Source organism: Chiloscyllium punctatum, chromosome 33 (genome assembly GCF_047496795.1).
Source record: "Chiloscyllium punctatum isolate Juve2018m chromosome 33, sChiPun1.3, whole genome shotgun sequence".
Classification (NCBI taxonomy): domain Eukaryota; kingdom Metazoa; phylum Chordata; class Chondrichthyes; order Orectolobiformes; family Hemiscylliidae; genus Chiloscyllium; species Chiloscyllium punctatum.
Window position 1 is genome coordinate 34,494,774 of NC_092771.1, and position 21,553 is coordinate 34,516,326.

The following is a 21,553-nucleotide window of genomic DNA, read 5'->3' on the forward strand; positions in this document are numbered from 1 at the left end:
ACACAGGCATCAAGTTTCTGCAGAAAGTCAACCAGCTGATAAAGGACCAGCGCTCTGGAAACCACTGCTTCCAAATAAATATGTTGGGTAATAACCTGGTGGTCTGTGATTTTTAAAACTTTGTCACGCCAGCTCAACATCGCAACTCTAAGTCATGGACAATATCAGAGTCAGTGTGCCAACAATGTCAGAGGAGGAGAAGCTGAAGTACTTCCACAAGTTGTCCACCTTTCCTTTTTCCCAAACCAACCGACGCAATCGCTGCAGCTCCTGAGAACGGAAAGGAAATGAAACAAATAGCCCATTCGCAGTATTGAGAATATTTAGAAACTCTCTGTTGATCATAATTTGAGGAGAATAAAACGTCAACTGTGCAGAAACAGATAACACATATTTCCCTTCAATAAGGAGATGGGACTTTGACTGATCTAAGTCACTGAACGGATTCCTGTTAGAGCTGTTCTGTGTCAGGAACAACCAAATCCTAATTCTCTGACCTGTAATGAAACTGAGGACATCTTTGTGTCAGCGCCGAATCTGGACTACCAGTGATGACTGCAGGTGCACTTTGTGTCGTTTTTTTCATGATAATTTCCCTGTAACGCTTTAACTACAAACTACGCAATAAATGTGATTGAACTCTCTGAATTTAACCTCATTTTCTCTCACAGACGAAGCACACAGGCATAATTCCCCGAGGGTAATAGAGGCAGCAGGAGAAAACAACCAGAAAAGTAAGATTTCAACCGCTTGGCTTATATTGTCCCAATTCAGACTTCAACACCACGTCTGGTTGCAGCAACGAATGGAAACATTCAGCCCCCCTACTGCTAGTGTTGCTTCCCCATCGATTCCCCGTCACTCCAGGGTTTCTACTGCGTCTCTTCGCTCTTATTATCAAACTGTAACATTGTTCATGTCAGCTACTTCCTGTCCTGCGGAATGGTCTTCCTGAAGTTCCTGGAATGACAAACAAGGCCACTGTTCTAACCACTGAGCTTTTGAGACAGCACATTGTTAGCTCAGGGAAAACCTCTCATGCATTAGAAACTACAGCGTAACAGATTATTGGATTGCCTGTGTATTATAAACCACCCAACAAATCCTAGATAGAGCCAAAGGGATCATGTACAGAAGGATGGGAGAATATAATGCCGAACCAGGCACTCTCCACGGTGATATTAGAAAATATACTCGCTCGTAGTCCAGTGATAAGGAATCAATGCTTTCACTGCCAAGGCCTGTAAATGTTTAATATTTACAGTAAACATTATGACATATTATTTGATATTGAGAAGCCGAATGATACTGTGGACCAGTTAGAATCACCTCCCTTCCCGAGCAATGTCAGCTGCAATTCCCTGATGTGCAATCGATTTAAAGCAAGAACAGAGTGGATGTTAGAAAATGGGAATGGCAATGGAGGTCTGTGAAAGTTAACTGCATGCGAAGTGGAGCCAAGCTCAATATAAATGCTGAAGATCGATGTTCCTGTTTGCCTGGTATACTGATTGCTCGACATCAATCATAAACATTTTCTTTCCTTTGCATGTTTTCCTTTGCACATTGGACTTCAGTTCATTGTTCGGAGGGGATGCAAGCATTTTCAATTTGGCAGACCTTACTCAGGTCAGCTGTACAGGCTCATACAAAGATCAAAACATTTCAGGAACAGAAGGAAATAAACGAACAAAACCGAGAAAGAGCCAAGGGATCAGGCACAGAAGGATGTCAGAATGCAATGCAGAAACAGGCATTGTCCAGTGTAATATAAACAGATATACACAATTTCGTTTACTTATGAGCTTTCAGTATTTTCATTTCCACGGCCTATTATTGATTAACTTTTACAGTAATCAAAATGAAATATGGCCAGAACGTTAGAATCAGAATCCTGCTGTTGACTGGGCAAAATAGCTTCCTCGCATCAGCAATGTCAGTTGCAATTGCCTGACGTGCAATCCGTTTAAAATAAGAATAGAGGGGACGTCACGAAATGGGAAGGGGAAAGGGGGTTTGGGAAAGTTAACTGCTCGCCTTGTTTTAAGATCATCAAGTCAGCTCCTCGTTTCAATGGTGTCATGTCTGATTTCATAATCCTAAAATGCATTTTCTTGTTTTTCAACATAACGCTGGATTCCTTTACTGATTAGAGATCTGCGGATGTCAACCTTGATTACACATAATGTCTCTTCTGTCGCAGTCTTCTGCTAAGAAGTCCACCAATTCAGAACCATCTGAGGGAATAAGTGCTACTTCATCTCTATCTGAAACGTGCTATCCCCAAATCTGATTGGCGGCACTCAGATCCCAGGTTCTCCTGGAAGAGGACCAGCCTTTCTGCGTTGGACTAATTGAATATTTAAAAGAAAAACGCTTCATTTTTGTAGTACTGCGCCTGAGCAGGCTAAGGCAACTGATTTCAGCGCTTCTTCCCATTTGGTTTTACCTCCGAAGTGAAACTCTCCCCGAATCTGACAGAGTTCAGATTCGGGGCGTGTACAAGATGATTAGGGGGTTAGATAGGGTTGACAGTGAGAACCTTTTTCCACGTATGGAGTTATCTATTACAAGGGGGCATAGCTTTAAATTAAGGGGGGGGGGGGGGGTAGATATAGGACTGATGTTAGGGGTAGGTTCTTCACTCAGCGAGTCGTAAGTTCATGGAATGCCCTGCCAGTAGCAGTAGTGGACTCTCCCTCTTTATGGGTATTTAAGCGGGCATTGGATCGGTATATGGAGGATAGTGGGTTAGTGTAGGTTAGGTGGGCTTTGATCGGCGCAACATCGAGGGCTGAAGGGCCTGTACTGCACTGTATTCTTCTATGTTCTATGTTCTAAGTTGCTATCTTTGCTGTTTCTAATGTCAGGAATTCACTTTCAATTTAAGGAACAACAATTTTTAAATCTTAACTGGAAATTAAACTAAGCAAATGGCAGTGAGAAAACTAAATTTCGACTACTAATGCACCAAGTGGGGCGCATGCAATTTTTGGAACTTTGCTTGGGACATTGTCTTTGACATTTTTGTTCAAAATAAATGATTGAGTCACTGTGTTTTTAACAGTATGGCGATAGGGCCTTTGGACCATTGTATCAGTGTCAGGCATGAAACATCTCACGTCTCACCCACGTTTGCAGCACGTAACTCACCGCCTGATGTTTGAATTGATCATCTGAACACTACTTCAATGTCTTAACGGCTTACGTGAAATAAAAGCAGCTTTCTTGAAACAGTAATTCTGAAAGTCAACTGTTTCTCGTAGTCATTTGGTAGATTTCTTCATGATGCTAAAAGTGTGGGTTTAAATCTAACTGTCTGAAAATAACGCGATAGACTCTATTTTTTTTCAAACTCTCTGTTAATCAGAAGAGTCATGTCCCTTAGATTAAGCCATCACAATTGTCTCTCCCTCGAAGAAGGAAGCAGCCCGGTTGATCCAGAAGGATTATGGCCTGATTAATCCTTTAATATGTGTTTTAGAGTCAGACTTTGTTACATCACTGGGATGCACAAGAAACGTTTTATTCTCCATTACATGTATTGAGCGTATTAGTTATCTTTGCAGGAGATAAGTGGAAAGATTACTTATAAACATCGAAACAAATACATTTAAAATCTACAATTGTTTCAGATTAACCAGCCTCGGGCAACTGTCTTTGTGGAGTTTGCACATTCTGCGTATGTTTCCTCCGGATGTTCCGGTTTCCTCACACACTCCAAAGATGTGCAGGTCAGGTGAATTAGCCATACTAAATTGCCCATAGCGTTCAGTGATATATAGGTTAGGTGCATGGGTCAGGTCAAATGTAGGGCGATATGCTAAGGGAATGTTCTGGGTGGGTTATGCTTCAAAGTGTTTTTGCACGTTTTGGACCAAATGGCCTGTTTGCATACTGCAGCGATTCTAAGAACAGCTTCTTTCACCCGAACTCTGAGAGATATTGTATATCCCCTATTCCACAGCACTGCTAATCAGTGCGCATTCTTAATATCTTCACGTGTGCCCAGGCACAGTTGGAGAGATTGGAAGAAGAATTCGCTCTTTTCTTTGGCTGCAGAAAACGTAACAATGAGGGGGACCGAAGGAGGCGATGGACTGGGCAGTTAGACGGCAAGGCTTTCAATGCGGTGTGGTTGCGGCAGAGCCTGTATAAAGAATCTGTCTGCCCCCAAACAGGAAAAGTCGGCACTCCCTCTCAGCGACTGATCCCAACTATCAGCCGTCATCTTTGCAGGGGAAAGTGCAGCAGTGCGCATGTGCGGTCAATGCTGACTAGGAGAATGTTATGAATTTCTCTCCTGGACTGACAGTGACAGACTCTGCAAACTGTTTTTTTTTTCAGGGAGTTAGGAGGCAAGCATTTACATGAAGCAAACTCCTAACAAAATAAATATTTGCATCTTCACAATTTCTCTTCTGGACTGACTTATTTTTCAGCATGTTAGAAGAGAAGTTTCAGATCAGAAACTTAATCCTCATTATAAATCAAGATCAAAACACTGAGGATGTCACCTAGACAGGGGACGAAACGTTTGCAAGACAAATTCCTAGCTCGGCGAACAGAACCACAACAATGAGCACCCGAGCTACAAATCTTCTACCAAACTTTGAACATGACGTGTCATTTAGCACTGGATGCGATCGGCCTTTGAATGGAACTGAGGAAAGTAAAAGTAATATGAAATTCCTTTCTTACACCTCCCAGTAATGCTTGCCCATTATCTTACATCTGTATGCCCAATACTTCTATTATCAAATAATGTGAGTCATATTCTTTGCCTATCTTATCTAAGTCTATCAGAAATAGAGACACCTTTATCAAATCTCACTTCTATCTCATGTGCTCTCTGCATAACAAACTTCACTTTCTCGAACCTGACATTTCGTTTAATATATCTCATTTCTAACGATTCTGATCAATCATTCGTTGTGGAGATGACTTATTTGCACCGTTCCGCACATTCTGCCTTCCTGTGGGTGATGTTGTCGTACACGGCAAATGCTCAGTAAGGTCACCCTCACTCCCAGGTATTTCGTCAACTGTGAGAGTTTCGTCTGACCACAGAGCTTCCCTTATGTTTTGAGCTGCAGACCCCTGCATTTTATTTTTATGTTACAAGCAATTAAATTATTTTCATAATCATATACAGCATTTAGTGCTGTTGTCAGCTATCTATGAAAGCTTGACATGGCTATGGGACTGGTGTGTCACCTTGGTTTGGATCTGATTCAATGTCCAAATAATGCTTTGTTTCATCTCAATACTCCCTTGTCAAATCTGTCATTGTTTGACCTCCCCTATTTCCAGTACTGCGTGCAACTGCTTAGTTATTGTACTGTCACTTCCATTGACTGTCTAAATAGTATTTTTCAGTTGAACAGCCCCTGACCATTTCCTACAAGCAATTAGCACCCCCGATTAGCTCCCACAATGGCATTATCGAAGGAGTAATTCACCGAGTGATGTTGAAGAGACTGTCATACGTGTCCAAATCAATGGGAATAAATTTATATAAATATAGAACCTTACACATCATAGAAACGTCTGCGGGTTTTCTCTGGGGTTTTCTAAAGCAATTGTTGACCCCAGTCATACACCGATGTGCCAATATTTGTTATTATAAAGTATGTCATTTTTAAGGAGTACTTTGAAGCGTAAAACTTGAGATCGAGAGTGGGAGAGGTTTGTGACAAGATTTCAGTTTATGGCCTTGACAGCTGAAAGCCAAGGGCACCAAATGTGCAACATTGAAAATCGAGAATCCTACAGAGGTTCGAATTATAGACAATGCAGACATCTTGAAAGACATTAGTGATAATTTAATCCTGAGGTGTCGACACTGCTGGCTTTTATTGGCCGCACGAATTCCCCTTGAGAGAGCTGGTGGACATTACTGGTGTCGATAAAGAGGACATGATCAACAGGTTTAAATAGAAGGCTGGAAAGTTTAAAATATAGATGTGCAAGCGTTGTGGGGTCGGTGAAAAAGACGTGGAACGACGACTCACAGAGGCAGAAGATTTCTAGATGACTTCAGAATTACATCACGAGGTGAATAATGTTTAAGTACTTCCTTTCCGCGTTGTTGAAGCTCGTGCAGGAAGATACAGATATTCAAGGCAATAGAAAGCACAACAAATCATTAAACATAACCTCAAGTACACCTATTAATAGAGGCAGATGGATGCATAGAGGGGCTTTTGTGAAGACATTGGGGAGTGCATTCGGAGTTAGGTCCAGCGGGAAGAAATGAATGGACGTGAGTTTCAGCAGCTGATGATCAGCGACTGTGAGAAGTTACGTGATGTTACTGATGGGGAAGTGTGTCGTCTTGATAATGATGTGGAATTGTGGTTGAAAATACATCTCGGGATGAAAATATTCACCGAATTTATCACACGTTTGGTTCACACTCAGATAGTTTTCTGCAAGTGGAATGTAGTCAGTGGCAAGGCAGCAAAGTTTGTGTTGTGGACTGAAAACAAATGTCTCAGTTTTGACATGATTTAATTGAAGAAATTAAATTCTACTGCTCCGTCTCTGCTTCACTAGGACTGGATATCAGACATGTCTTGACGATGTGTGACCTGGATACATCATGTAGTTGACGGTCTTCACATTCACCTGCTACCTTGGTGTTTTTCGCAAGTTGAAGTTGAGTTTTGGCAAGATTCTGATGAAGTTATGTTCACGTTGCTTACGTCTCACCTCCCTTCAGTTCCTAACTTCACGTAAAAGGCAGAGGCTTGTGAGATTGTTCATTTCAGTCTCTTGTTGTTTTTTGACATCAATTTCACAGAATATTAAAAGAGCAAGATTTACCAACCAATCACCACACCATGATCTGATGGAATCGCCTATTTGATAACAAATTGAATGTAATACGATTCCGTATATGGAGGGAAACGTGTTTTGTGTGTTGTCAAGGCTTTTGCCAAGCATGAAAGCTGACAAACCAGAAATGCAGTCACACTTGCGAGAAATTGAAAATGTGGGGATTGTGGAGGAATTCATTTTTGCATCTGAGCTGAAAACTCAGCAACGTAATCACACCACTTCACCTGCCCAGTGTGTGGAAAGGAGCATGAAATTCAAAGTTTGGAGCATAAGCCCTTCATCAGGACTTCTCGAAATGCCGATTCTCTTGCACCTTGGATGCTGCCAGTACGGTTGTGTATTTTCAGCATCATGTTTGACTGTGACCTCCAACTTCTGCATTCCTCACTTTATCTCATAGAGAGTGGCGCTCGAGCCCTATCCCGTTCTCTGAATGATCAGGCTGCCCGCCCCGCCCCTTATTTTCTCTGGTTGGAGGACCAGCAGTTCCAGCATGGTCCTTCAGTTCCAGCACTATGATTCAACATGGCTTTGTGACGTCATCGAGCAGGCCGGCAGGATGCTGAAGCACGTGCAAGTTAATGTGGATTGTAAGCATGCGTGTCGCCAAAATAAACCGGAATGATATGCTGGTGTCTCCCATCCCTAGGCAGTAAGTGAGGGTTAATTGGTAGGGCTTCGCCAGGATTTATATTCCCTTTGGGGGCTTCATGGATTTCCAGTGTCGGGCTCCAGACACAAACATGAGGCTCCCGGACGTGTGCATTAAGCCACAGATAGCCTCAGTCTTCTTCACAGAAATAGGGCGCAGACAGCAGCCGGTATTCTTGTTTCAGTTTTATTTTGTTTTGTTTCCTAATTTATCGATTCATTGTTTGTTTATCTGTCCTCGGTGTGAATGGGACTAAAACCAAATATTATTTTGTTCCCTGAGTCATGTGTGTGTGTGTGTGTGTGTGTGTGTGTGTGTGTGTGTGTGTGTGTGTGTGTATGTGTCTGAGATTGATGGGAAGTGACCCCGTGAACATCTTTGTATTTCAATTGTCTGTTCATTGTTGAAGAGTATGAGAGTCCTAGACCCACATAGATGTGTAACACGGAAGCAGACCCTTTGGCACAACTGACAATGCCAACGTGATTCTTAGCCTAATCTCGTACCATTTGCCAGAACTTGGTCAATGTTCCTTTAAAACCTTCCTGTTCAGACACCCGTCTGGATGCATGTTAAATACTTTAATTGGAACAGACTCCATCATTTCCTCCAGCAGCTCATTCCAAACATGCACCACACTCTGTGTGAAAAGATTAACCCTGAGTTGCCTTTAACATTTTCCCTTCTCATCCTAAAACAATGCTGCCTAGTTCTGGACTCCCCCACCCCAGGGAAAAGACCTTGTCGATTTAACTTATCCATGTCCCTCATTTTATCAACATCTATATCATCATCCCACAGCCTCTGACGCTGCAGGGAAAACGGCCTCAACCTATTCACTTTCTCAAACACTTCAACCCTCGCAAAATCCTCTTAAATTTTTGTTGAACGTTTTCAAGTTTCGCAACATTTTTCCGATTGTGACCTCACTAATGTCGTGTTCAGCAACAATATGACCTCCCAAAACTCCTATATGTAACGTTCCGACAAATAAAGTAAAACATACCCGATGTCTTCTTCATTTTATATCTTGCTGTGTCTCCCCTTTCAAGGAAATATGAGCCTGCACTGCAAGGTATCTTTGTTCAGCAACACTCACAGGACCTGAACATTCAGTGAATAAGTTCTGCCCTTTTTTGCCTCTCCAACATTCAGCGTTAGATCACCTACAGAGCGGACACAGGTCCTTTGGGTCAAAAAGATCACACTCACCCTCCAAAGAGTAAGGTACCCAGACTCATTACCCTGCCCTTTATTATTTCTGACTATTGCGCCTCACACTATGGATAATTAAGCAAGCCAATTCACGGAGCCCGCAAATCTTTAGATTGTGGGAGGAAAATGAACCATGCAAAGAAAACCCACACAGACACAGGGAGAATGAGCAAAAACCATACCGACAGTCGTTTGTGGCGGGAATTGAATGTGAGTCGCTGGTGCTGTGAGACAGCAGTTCTAACCACTGAGGCACCGCAGCGCCCCCGACATGCATGCCCCAACATCTCACATTTGCCGAATTTGAACTCCATCTCCAACACTTCAAGTTATTGGTCCATCTGAATTGGATCCTGCTGTGCTCTGACGCAGCCTTCTTCCTTGTCAACTGCACCTCCAATTTTGGTGTCTTCTGTAAACTTAGGAACTACTCCTCCTATGTTCACATCCAAATCATTTAAATAAAGAATGAAAAGAGTGGACTCAACACTGACACTTGTGGCACACCACTGGCCGTAGGCCTCCAGTCTGAATCGTTACGCTCCACCACCACCCTCGGTCTTCTACCATCGAACCATTTCTGTATCCAAATGGCTAGATCTCACTAAATACAATGTGATATAATCTGGCTAACTAGTCTACCATGCGGAACTTTGTCAAACGTCTTACGGAAGTGCATGTAGATCACGCAAAACAGTCTCCTCGCATCAGTCCTCTCCTTTACTTCAAATAAAAACTCAATGAATTGTTTAAGGTATGGTTTCTCATGTACAAAGCCATATTGAATATCACGAATCGGTCTGCTTCTCCATTTGATCATGATGTATTTGTTTCTCAACACCTATCTCCTGCCTTCTACCTCCACCATAACTGGTAGGCCATAAGACTATAAGACACAGGAGTGGAAGTAAGTCCATTTGGCACATCGAGTCCACTCCGCCTTTCAATCATGTCTCTTGGGCATTTCAACACCACTTAACTACACTCTCCCTGTAAACCTTAATTCCTTGCAAGATCATGAAACATCAATCTCTGCTAAAAGACGGGCGGCACGGTGGCATAGTGGTTAGCACTGCTGCCTCACAGCGCCAGACCCCCGGGTTCAATTCCCGGCTCAGGCGACTGGCTGTGTGGAGTATGCATGTTCTCCTCGTGTCTGCGTGGGTTTCCTCCCACAGTCCCAAGAGATAGAGATATAACAGGGTGAAATAAACTGGACACAGTACACCAGAAGCAGACTCATAAGCATCCTATAAAACTTTAACATGATGCACCAAATTCTGTACACAACTGTCTGAGCCATGAAAGTCAGGATATTAAAAGCTGTCTTAACCACCTTGCCTATATTGCCTCCAGCTTCAAAGAATTAGGGAACTATTTCTATTCTCTAACGCTATTCGAGGCCGTAATTTTAATTGTCTAAGCCGCACCTCACCTGTTTGTTTTATGAAACTGCAGTACCTTGTATTTATCTAAATTAAACTCCATCCGGCACTGTTCAGTCCATCGACTCAATTGATCATTGTATCTTTGTAATTTTAGATGAATTTCTTCACCGTCCGCGATGCCATCAATTTTTTTGTTTACAGTTAAATGTTAACTGTCCCCGGGCCCACCCCCTTATATTCTTGACACAGGCACTTTCTACACGAGTTAAAATTGTTTCTCAACATAGCAGATGATTTTCATTGCCTCATAAACACTATATTGGACAGATTGCCCAATGTCCTGCCAATAGCATCTTTGCGATCGAAACGATTAAAGAATCTGTGCTGAATTGGGATTGGTAGAAGTTTGGAGGCAAATTAACCCTACTGGCAGGAACGTCACATTCTTTCCGAAACCACATATCAGGATTGATGTTTTTCCGACATTTGGGCTCGGTGGTGTCATGTATTTTTCGCAGTGTCACTATTTCCGACCACGCCCCAATGTATTTAAGGATAATGTGGTCGGCTCGAGGCACTGGACACTGGACCCCATTATCCTCTCGGGTGGCAAGTTTAATTAATTATTTTCGACTGGGTTCAGAGCTTTTTTTTATTATTAATTAACGCTCAGTCAGTAGCCCATCCAATTTTTGTGTAAAAGCGAAAGACTAACCTTATTCACACAGTAAGAAGCGATAGATGAGTGAGCAGCAACGCTTGCTCAAGACGCGTCTGAATGTGGCTGAAAAGGTATAAATTCACTGGTTCTCACTGAGTAAACTGCAAGGCTTCACGGCGCTTCGGTCTACATTGAACTCCATGCTCACACGGACGTCCAGGAGGTTGCTTGCATTTACGATTCAAAGGCTGTTTGTACATGGGATAAGCCAGATAAGTACCTAGCATATCTTGCTGGGAATAATGTGTCCCAGGACATTAGCTCGATCAACGACGACACTGGAAATTTGAAGTACGAATCTGAGTGCGCCAATGCACTGTTCTAGAAATTTTACTCTGAATTATACCAATCCAAAACCTAAGACAATGGGCGGGTTAGGGTGACGTCTTTTTTTAAAGAATTTGGACCTTCCAGTAGACACCCCTGAAATCTCTCTTCTCTGCACCATTGTCAGATCAAGAGGTGAGGGGGCTGTGAGGCAGCTCCAGAATGGAAAGGCACCGGATACTGATGGGCTAACCAGATTGCTATATGATGAATTTATAAGTATATTGTTATTGCCGAGGCATGGTATATTTATTGACTCACATAGTCGTGGCCTCCTCCGGCCATCACTAAATGAGGCGAACATCTCTCTTGTTCTTAAAAAAAGGAGGATCCTGGAGGATTGTACTTCCTGTCGATCCATTTCACTCGTGAATGTCAACTTTAAAAGCCTATCCAAGACTCTGGCATTTAGGCTCGAAACTGTACTGCCCTCCATCATTATGGCGGACCAGTCAGGGTTCATAAAGGTTTCCAGATAGAAAGATAGTATCAGGAGGTTACTTAGTATGATACAAGTATGTCAACAGTGATCGGAGCAGGCAGTTGTGATCTCCTTCGACACAAAAAAGCTGTTTGACAGGGTCGAGTGGCCATCTTTTTTCATGCTTTGAAGCGGTTTGGCCTGCGAGAGACCTTCATTAGGTGGGTAGAGGATTTGAATAGCGTTCCACTTGCCATGGTCCTCAGCAACGGTGCACGATCAAGCAATTCTATCATGGGTATGGGCAGTCAACGAGGTAGTCCCGAGTCGCTATTGCTTTAGGCATCGGCGATCGAACCATTGACGGAGGCAATCCGCAGGGAGTCTAATATAACTGCTCGAGAAATTGGGCCCAATTCAGTTGCACGGTATGCAGATGACGTTTATGTTCTTCTTCTCAAATCCAACAACATCAGTGCCACACCTGATACAGCGTATCAATCGATTTGGTGTCTTCTTGGGTTATAAGATCAATTTTGTGGTGTCAAAGGCCATACCCATGGATGGTCTCCTGAGAGTGCCTGTGTCTGAGGGCAGATCTCGGTTCCCCTTTGCAACTTCGTAGGAGGGCTTTGTCTACTGAAGGATATTTATGACTCGGTTTTTTATCGTCTATCTAAAGCCGAATTTGACCGTTTATTTGACAGATTGAATCAGGACCTTCATGGATGGTAGGCGCTTCCGATCTCTTGGTTCGGTCTGATAGCCCTTATCAAAATGCACATTCTTCCCCATCTGTTGTATCCTATGCGAAAGCTTCCTGTGCTTTTTATTAAGCAAATAATTTGAAAATTGAGCTGCTGGTTTAGTTCTTTTATCTGATATTGCAAGTGGCTTCGAATTAAATTGAATAAAGTACAGTTCTGTTACAGACTGGGAGGAGTGGGCCTCCGACATTTCAAAATCTATCCGCTAAGCTCGTTGCTTTCTTCGGAGAATGATTGGGCTCGGGAGAACCTCACTCACTTTCGTTGGATATCGAAGCATCTAATGCAATATGCAGCCGTATTAGCCTGCTGTTGTTGGACAAAATTAGAACAGTTACCAAAATATAGCCATTGCGTCATAGTCATCAATACTGTCAAGGTGTGGAATGCTATGCATCAGGGTGAGGCCAATATTGCCAAAACTTCCTTTTTGGCATCAACCTGGGATGATGGATTCTGGGTTTAAACGATGGGCAGCTAGGGGCTTCTTTTGCTGGGTGATTTATTCAAAGAGGACATATTGATGTTCTTTAACCAGTTCACTCGGAAATATGATTTGCCCAGGAGGGACCTTTTCCTTTCTTGCAAATTAGAAGCTTCATACGAAAAGAGACCACACTTCTAACTGATCCGTATTGGTCTGACATGCAGAAGAGTGTTCTGAGGGTACATCATCTGTTAGCAACGCTTAAAATCTATTTAGAGAGGGTCCATCTGGCTCCACACCGCCTTGCTAGATTTACAGCAGTAGCACCTCCAGTGTGTCCTCAATGTGAAAGAGGTATGTGCACACTTTCTCATTGTCTTTAGTCCTGCCACAGATTGCGGACATACTGGAGCGGTGTGGCAGGCAAAATAGAGAAGGCCTGGTGGACGGAGGTGGAGATGGACTGGGTACCTTTTCTTCTTGGCTTTGTTTGTTGTTTTTCATTAGATGAACAAAAAAAAGGCTTTTCAGTATACTCATTTTTTCTGCCAAAAAGAATATTCTTTTAGTGTGCGTTTCAGAAAATAGCCCGGGACTGGCAGGTTGGCGGAAGCTAGTCATGGAGCATATCCCGATGGATTTTCTTACAACGATGCTGCACCATAAAACTGAAAATTTCTATAAGACGTTGCATCATTTTTTGGACTACCTCGGTACAGATTAGTCCACCATATCATCAAGAACCTTTACATAGCCATGACATTTCTATGTAATGAATCTGGCATTCAGAGGGGAATAACAATGAACAATGAATATGCATAAACTTATGCGCTCGATGACCGAGGGTTTTTGCTTTGTTTTGCTAAGCCATGTTATTGTTTTAGCTTAGTTATTAGTTATTTATGTAATTGCAGGTTTTTTTTAATATTGCTGTGAATCGTTTGGTTTCGTATTTATTATAATATTCAAAAGAAAAAAAATCTGAATAAAGGAATATTTAAAAAAATAAATGTGACCACATGTTAAATGGGTGAACCACTGAAAATGGAATGGTTTCAGCAGAGATCAAGTCAGATCTCATAGGAGTCTTACAGGAGGCATCTGAAGAACAGAAATGTTAGTCTTATGAGGCAGAAGTTTGAAGGGACCTGTAAAACGTGGTCTGTGACATGCGATTTGTGGAAGAATCACATTAGAAACCAGACGAGGCCTATTTTGATAAATGGAGAAAATTACCCTATCTTTTATGCATCTTCAGACAGCACGTCAAAATTCCTCGCAATTGAATGGTGAGTTTGTCATTAGGAGGGACTCCTACTTGTTATGCCTTATTAATGCCATAAATTCCTTCTTTAAAATCAGTTTAATCTTTTACCACACACGCAAATAAAGTGAGATATCGAGAATTTTTGACATGGAAGTCACAGCGGTTTCCTTGCGACTTTAGCTCATCACTTACTCTGAAGGACCGGCATGTTGAATACCAAGCATCATATCTCAGGGCATGGTCTACATGCACTCCACATGAGAGGACATTCGCATCTGACATCCCAGCCTTCAACAACGCTCAGATCACAAATGTCATCCATTTGCAGCTTTGTTATTTACTTCAGTGATGCACTCGCAACTAACACTGCAATGCTGCAGCAAAGACACTGTGCAAGAACGGGTAGGCACACATCTCATGGACTGATCTCATCCGCATCTTGAACTTGTTCACTTCCAGTTGCCATGGTCACTGATTCGGAGCTGACCTGCCCTGTATTGCATTGCCGTTTTGATCTGTGATTTATTCAGCTAGAAGTGACTGTCTCTCAGTACTGATGTTTGATGCACTATTTAGAGCAGATAGAAAACCATGAAACTTTTCATGATTTTCAGCAGGGTGTCCTGGTATCAGGTCCGTGTCAGACATCACTCCAGGTGCTTGAACATGGTCAGTCAGCTGTTTGGGGCAGTCGGAGGTAGCATGCTCTCCACATAAGAATTGAGGAGCCTAATGTTGGACAGGCACCGCATGTTGTTTCTCTAATGCCTTACTGTGTTCTGTCTTCCACCTGGAATGAATTAAAAAGCAGGAATTAAGGCGCACAGCCACTTTTGATGCAGTTGATGCGATGGCCCTGAATGGGTAACAGAGAGGGCATGCAGGGTTTATGGTGTCAGGAATGATATGTGCAATTTATTCTAAATCCATACCACTATTATTTTAACATTTTCCAATCAGAGTCACACCTGTATTTTGTTCTCAACTTGTCAACATTTTTACTAACACATACTAATAAATGTTGATTACAGCTTTCCATAACTTCCTCCCAGTGAACAGTTTCCAAAGGTCCAACTAATAATTTACTGACCACGGCGAGACGTTATTTGTCCTCATATAAGGTGCTTGAATTTGTGAATTGTTAGGTAGTCTTGTCGTATACTTCAGTACATTTGGAACTCAAATCTATTTAATTTTGTTCACTGGCATATACTTCACGTCCAATAGCATCATTTAAATGATTCAGTTTACTTAGATTAGGGAAATATATTAAAAAAAACATGACGATGCAATGAAATAGACTTCCTGGAAAATAATTGAAAAATCTACCATGATCTTCATCTTTTTACAGCATTAGATTTATATGGGCACAGTTTACATTGAATATTTCAACAGATGCACATAAATGACATTTAAAGTCAATGATTTATTTTGCCATGTCATTTTGCACATTTCTTTGTTTATTCTTCCCTTCTTTTCACTGGTACATGAGCAGCAAAACGTTAGTTTGAAGTATGTCTACTTCAACACCAGGAGCATTGCAAATAAGGTGGGTGAACTTGCAGCATGCGTTCATACCTGCAACTTCGATGTTGTCGCCATTTCGGAGACATGGATATTACAGAACAAGGAATGGTTGCTAAAGTCATGACAGAGCAGGGACAGGAATGATTGTTGCTGGTTTCAGTGTTCAGATGTTTCAGTAAGAACAGGGAAGATGATAAAAGAGGGGGAGGTGTGACATTGTTAGTCAAGGACAGTATTAAGGTGACATGAGGGACGTCTACTCCGGTAGTATGGGGTGAGATTAGAAACAGGAAAAAAGAAGTCAGGCTGTTGGGAGTTTTCGATAGTCCTTTGAAAAATTCAAGACATAGAAGAAAGGATTCAAAGATGATTCTGGGTAGGAAAAGAACTAACAGGGTTATGCGAACTTTAACTTTCCAAATATCGATTGGAAACACGAGGCTTCAATTACTTTAAATGGTTCCGTTTTTGTCCAATCTGTGCAGTAAGGTTTATTGCCATAGTGTGGAGTTAGGCTTACAAGAGGCGAGGAAAATTGGATTTGGTATTGGGTAATGAACCAGGCCAGCTGTTAGGTTCAGAAGTAGGTGAGCACTTTGGTGATAGATACCACAAATCGTTTACGTTTAGTTTTAGCGATGGGAATGGATAGGTATGTACTGGAGGGAAAGTGTTATCGCTAGGGGAAAGGCAATTAGATTAGATTAGATTACTTCCCATGTGGAAACAGGCCCTTCGGCCCAACAAGTCCACACCGACACGCCGAAGCGCAACCCACCCAGACCCATTCCCCTGCAAGTAACATTCCGGGCAATTTCGCATGGCCAATTCACCTAACCTACATATTTTTGGACTGTGGGAGGAAACCGGAGCACCCGGAGGAAACCCACACAGACACGGGGAGAATGTGCAAACTCCATTACGATGCGATTAGGCAAGTTTTAGGATGCATAGGACGGGGATGGACACTGCACGAGATGGACACAATTGAAATGTGGAGATTGTTCAATGATCAGCGAAGGTGTGTCCTTGATAAGTACACAACTGTCAGGCACGGCCGAAGTGGTCAAAGGAGAGATGCATAGTTTACTATCGAATTTGAATAACAGGTTAGCCAGGAAAGACATAAAGAGAGAGTTATGGAGAGCCGGGGTGGGGGAGGGGGGAGGGGTGCATGAGAAGTCTTTGACAGATACGATCAAGAAAAGCCATAAAGTTTTCAATATGTATGCCAGGGGCAAAATAATGTCTAGAGGCAGATTAGACCCAGTCAATAACAATAGTGGAAAGTTCTGGGAGGAGTCCAAAGAGGTAGGAGAGGCGCTAAATGTACATTTTTCATTAGTTATCATATTGGAAAAAGTCAGTGATGTCGAAGAGATTACTGAGACTATTAGACTAGATGGGATTGAAGTTCATAAGGAGAAGGTGTTAACAATTCTGGAAAGGATGAAAATTGATAACTCCCTTGGTCCAGATGGGATTTATCCTAGGATTCTCTGGGAAGCCAGGGAGGAGATTCCAGAGTTTTGGCCTTTGATTTTGCGTTGTCATTGTCTTCAGGTTTAGAGCCAGAACACTAGAGAATAGGAAATGGTGCTACCTTTTTCAAGAAGGGGAGTAGAGACAACCCTGGCAATTATAGACCAGTGAGCCTTATTTCGGTTGTGGGTAAAGTTTTGGAAAGGATCATAGGAACTAGGATTTATAATCATCTAGAAATGAATAATTTGATGAACTATAATCAATACGGGTTTTTGAAGGATCGGTAGTGCCTCGCAAGCTTTACTGAGTTCTTTAAAAGGTGACTAAACAAATGGATGACGGTAGAACAGTTGATGTGGCGCATCTAGATTTCAGTAACGTATTTGGTAAGGTTCCCCACAATAGACCCATTGCACAAAGTACAGAGGCATGTGATTGTGAATGGTTTAGTGATATAGATCAGAAATGGGCTAGCTGGAAGAAGATAGAGGGTGGTGGTTCATGGGAAATGTTCATCCAGGAGTTCGGTTAATGGTCGTGGACCAGAAGGGTCTGATTTGGAGCCACTGCAGTTTGTCATTTTTGTAAAAGACGTGCATCGAGGGCTTGGAAGAATAGTTTAGTAACTTAATGGATTGCACTAAGGTCGGTGGAGTGGTGAACAGTGTTGAAGTATGTTGCACATTAGAAAAGGACATAGATAAGCTGAACAGCCCAACTGAATGGTGGAAAATGGAGTTTAATGTGGAAAAGCATGAGGTGATTCACTTGGGAAGGAGTAACAGGAATGCCGAGTACTCGGCCAATGGTAAGATTCTTGGTAGTGTGGATGAACAAGGAGATCTCAATGCCAATAGCATAAATCCCTGAATGCTGTCACCCAGGTTGATAGGGCTGTTAGGAATGCATACAGTGTGTTAGCTGCGATTGAGTTTCGAAGCCACGAGATGACACTGCAGCTGTACAAAATTCTGGTGTGGCTGCACTTGAAGTATTGTGTACAATTCCAGTTGCCAAATTATTGGAAGAGTGTGGAAAAATTCGAAAGGGCACAGAGGAGATTTACCAGGACGCTGCCTGGTATGGAGGGAACGTTTTATAACAAAAGGCTGAGACGCTTGAGTCTGCTTTCATTAGAGAGAAGTACGTTGAGAGGAGACTTTATTCAGACATATCAGATAATCAGAGGGTTAGGTAGTGTGGACAGTGGATGCCTTTTTCCTCGTTTAGTGAAGGCTGGCACGAGGGGACAAAGCTTTAAATTGAGGAGTGATATATATTGGGCAGATGTCCGAGTTCGGTTCTTCACTCAGAGTAGTAAGGGCGTGTAACACCTTGCCTGAAACAGTGGTAGACTCGCCAACTTTATGGGTTTTTAAGTGGTCGTTGGAAACATATGGAGCAAAATGGAATAGTGCATGTTAGATGGGCTTCTGATTGGTTTCTTAGGTCGGCTTAACATCGAAGGCCGAAGGGCCAGTACTGCGCTGTTATGTTCTATGTATGCAAGATAGTTTTGGATTTTAAGAAGGTTCATACAATTCAGAAACATCCACAGCTACTTCTAAGCTTCAAGCTTTTAGAGGTTAAGTTTTGCCCAGCTAACTTATTCATCCAGTCTGCCAGCATCTGTGCAGAAAGTAAAACAGAGTTAGAACATAGATCGTAGAACATGAGGTAAAGTACAGGCCCTTCAGCCTTCGATGTTGTACCGACCTGTGGAACAAATCTGAAGCCCATCTTACCCATACTATTCCATTGTCTTCCATCTGCCTATCCGGTGACCATTTAAATGCCTGCAAATTTAGCAAGTCTGCACCTGCTGCAGGCAGCGTGTTCCACGCCCTGCCTACTCTCTGAGTAAAGAAACGACCTCTAACACCTTTGCTATTGTTTTATCACCCCATAGGTTGAAGCTATGCCCGCTCATGCAAACCATAACCATCCCCAGAAAAAGGCTTTCACTGTCTATTTGGTCTAACCATCTGATTAACTGGTATATCTCAAATAAGCCATCTCTCAACTTTCTTCTCTCTCAGGAAAGCAGCCTCATGTCCCTCAACCTTTCTTCGTAAGAGTTTCTCTCCATACCAGGCAACATCCTAGTTATGGGCGAAAGTGAGGACTGCAGATGCTGGAGATGATTTTCAAGAGTGTGGTGGTGGAAAAACACAGCATCCGAGAAGCAGAAAAATCTACTTTTCGACTTTACCCGAAATGTCAATTTTCCTGCTCTCGGTCCTGATCTGCTGTCTTTTTCCAGCAACACACCTTTGATACTAACATCTCAGTCAATCTCCTCTAAACCCTTTCCAAATCTTCCGTCCTTCCCGTAATGCAGTGACCAAAAATGTACGGCCACAACAGAGTTTTGTACAGCTGCGGCATAAACTCATGGTATCAACATTCAAAACCTCTACGAATAAAAGATAACACACAGTTTGCATTCAAACTATCCAAGGAACAGGAGAATCGACGTTTCGGGCATCAGCCCTTCTTCAGGAAGTTCCTGAAGAAGGGCTGATGCCCGAAACGTCGGTTCTCCTGTTCCATGGATGCTTCCTGTTCTGCTGCACTTTTCCAGCAACACATTTTCAGCTCTTATCTACAGCATCAGCAATCCTCACTTTCTCTTCAAACTATCCAACCAACCTGGGTGGCATCGTTGAAGTTCTATGTACATGGACACCAGGATCTCTCTGCTCATCGATACGACCAAGAACCTTATCATTCACAGAGTATTTTGTATTCCTGTTATTACTTTCAAAGTGAATCACCTCACATTTTTCTGATTTAAACTCCATTTTTCACATCTCAGCCCAGCTCTGAACCTTATCTATGACCGTCTGTAAACTGCAACATCCTTCAACACTATCCACAACTGTACCGAACTTCACGCCGTCTGCAAATTTACTAACCATTCCTTCTCAGCCCTCATTTACAAAAATGACAGTATTAATGAGTGTAAGACCTTCCTTCGTCTCATTTGCTAACAGTCATATACTACATGCGAGGCCATTAATCTTGTTTATTGCCACCATTGGTCCTGCTCCCAAGAGAATAGACCACCCAATGTTCGCTCCTGGTTTCGTTCAGAGGTCTGCAAGTGTGTACCCATTCCAATGCCGTGGGATTTCCCTGCGGGGTCGCCCGTTACTGGCCTTTGGGACGAGCACTGTCGTGCCAGTAGACAGTACCATGGGATAGGAACACCACTTCCATACCAGGGAAAGGTGGTGGTACCCTCTCTCTCCACAGGCCCATATTATACCCTACGTCATGGTCTTATTATTGATTAAGGAACAAGTAACATTGATCGTAACATTTGTGTAGGTTGCCGTGTCCTTGTGATACTATTTTCAGTAGGACCTTCTGCCCTGGATCTCAGGGAGTGGGGAGCGACTCTACCACCATATTCACCTGTCGAAAGATCTCGGAGGAAGGTCAATGTATTCGATACCACCAGGCTCCCTTGTCACTCTTCTGTGTCTTGGTTGTTATTATCTGTGCCCTGATACTTCCTTCCTTGATCATAAAATTATCTATTTCCCGTGTCAGCTGTCCCTTTAGCCGTGGTGGCTATTCTCAGTGCCAGTCACTGGGACCACAAGGATCCCTGTATAAATATTTATCATCCCCATTCGTAGTCGTCCTGGTTACTAGACGGCCATGGTTCGCAGGTAAAGGTCCCCTTCGCACCCACAGTTCATATTACTATCTGTGGCTGTATCCTGGAGGCCTACGCCATTATGCATATTTCTGCCAGGGTGCTTGCTAACAGTGTGAGCTGTGGCAGCCGCATATTTGTATGATGCTTCCAAACACTATTTGCACTAATTTGGTTCCAGTGTTGTCCGATGTCTCCTCTGGTCCAGCTACACCTTTGTAATGTCTGGCGTGTATCCATGTGGCTCTTTTGGCGATCTTAACAGCTGCCTGCGTTGCAAGGAGCCCTTGAAACGGTCCCAGACACCTTTACGCCACCTTCCATCTTTTCCTCCTAAAGTGTTTCATCACTATCCAGTCTCCAGGTTCTAGATCGTGCTGCTTCACTTCTGCAGGTTGGGGTACTGCCTCTTTCACTTGATTCTGTATTTGAGACAAAAGTGTAGATAGTTATGCACAGTAACATAACGTCTCATCCTCACAATAGCCTGTTATCTCTCTTTACTAAGGTCTCGGGCCAGTTCCTGTATAAGGCGGCCTACAAAACAAAATCTCAAATGGGCTAAGATTTGTTCTTCCTCTCCTTCTCGATCTCATATACATTAACACAAACGGAAGTGCCTTTTTCCATGTCATCCCTAGTTCCTCACAACAATTTGCCAATTTATTTTTAGGGTAGCATTCTCTCGTTCCACTGCCCCACCGTTCACTAGGTGGTCAGCACAGCATTGTCTCAAGTTTATCCCCAGGTAATCACTGATCTGGTGAAGGGTATTATTGACAAATGGTGTCCAATTATCGCTACTAAGCCTTTCTTGGATGCCCCATCTCGGAACTATTTCAGTTT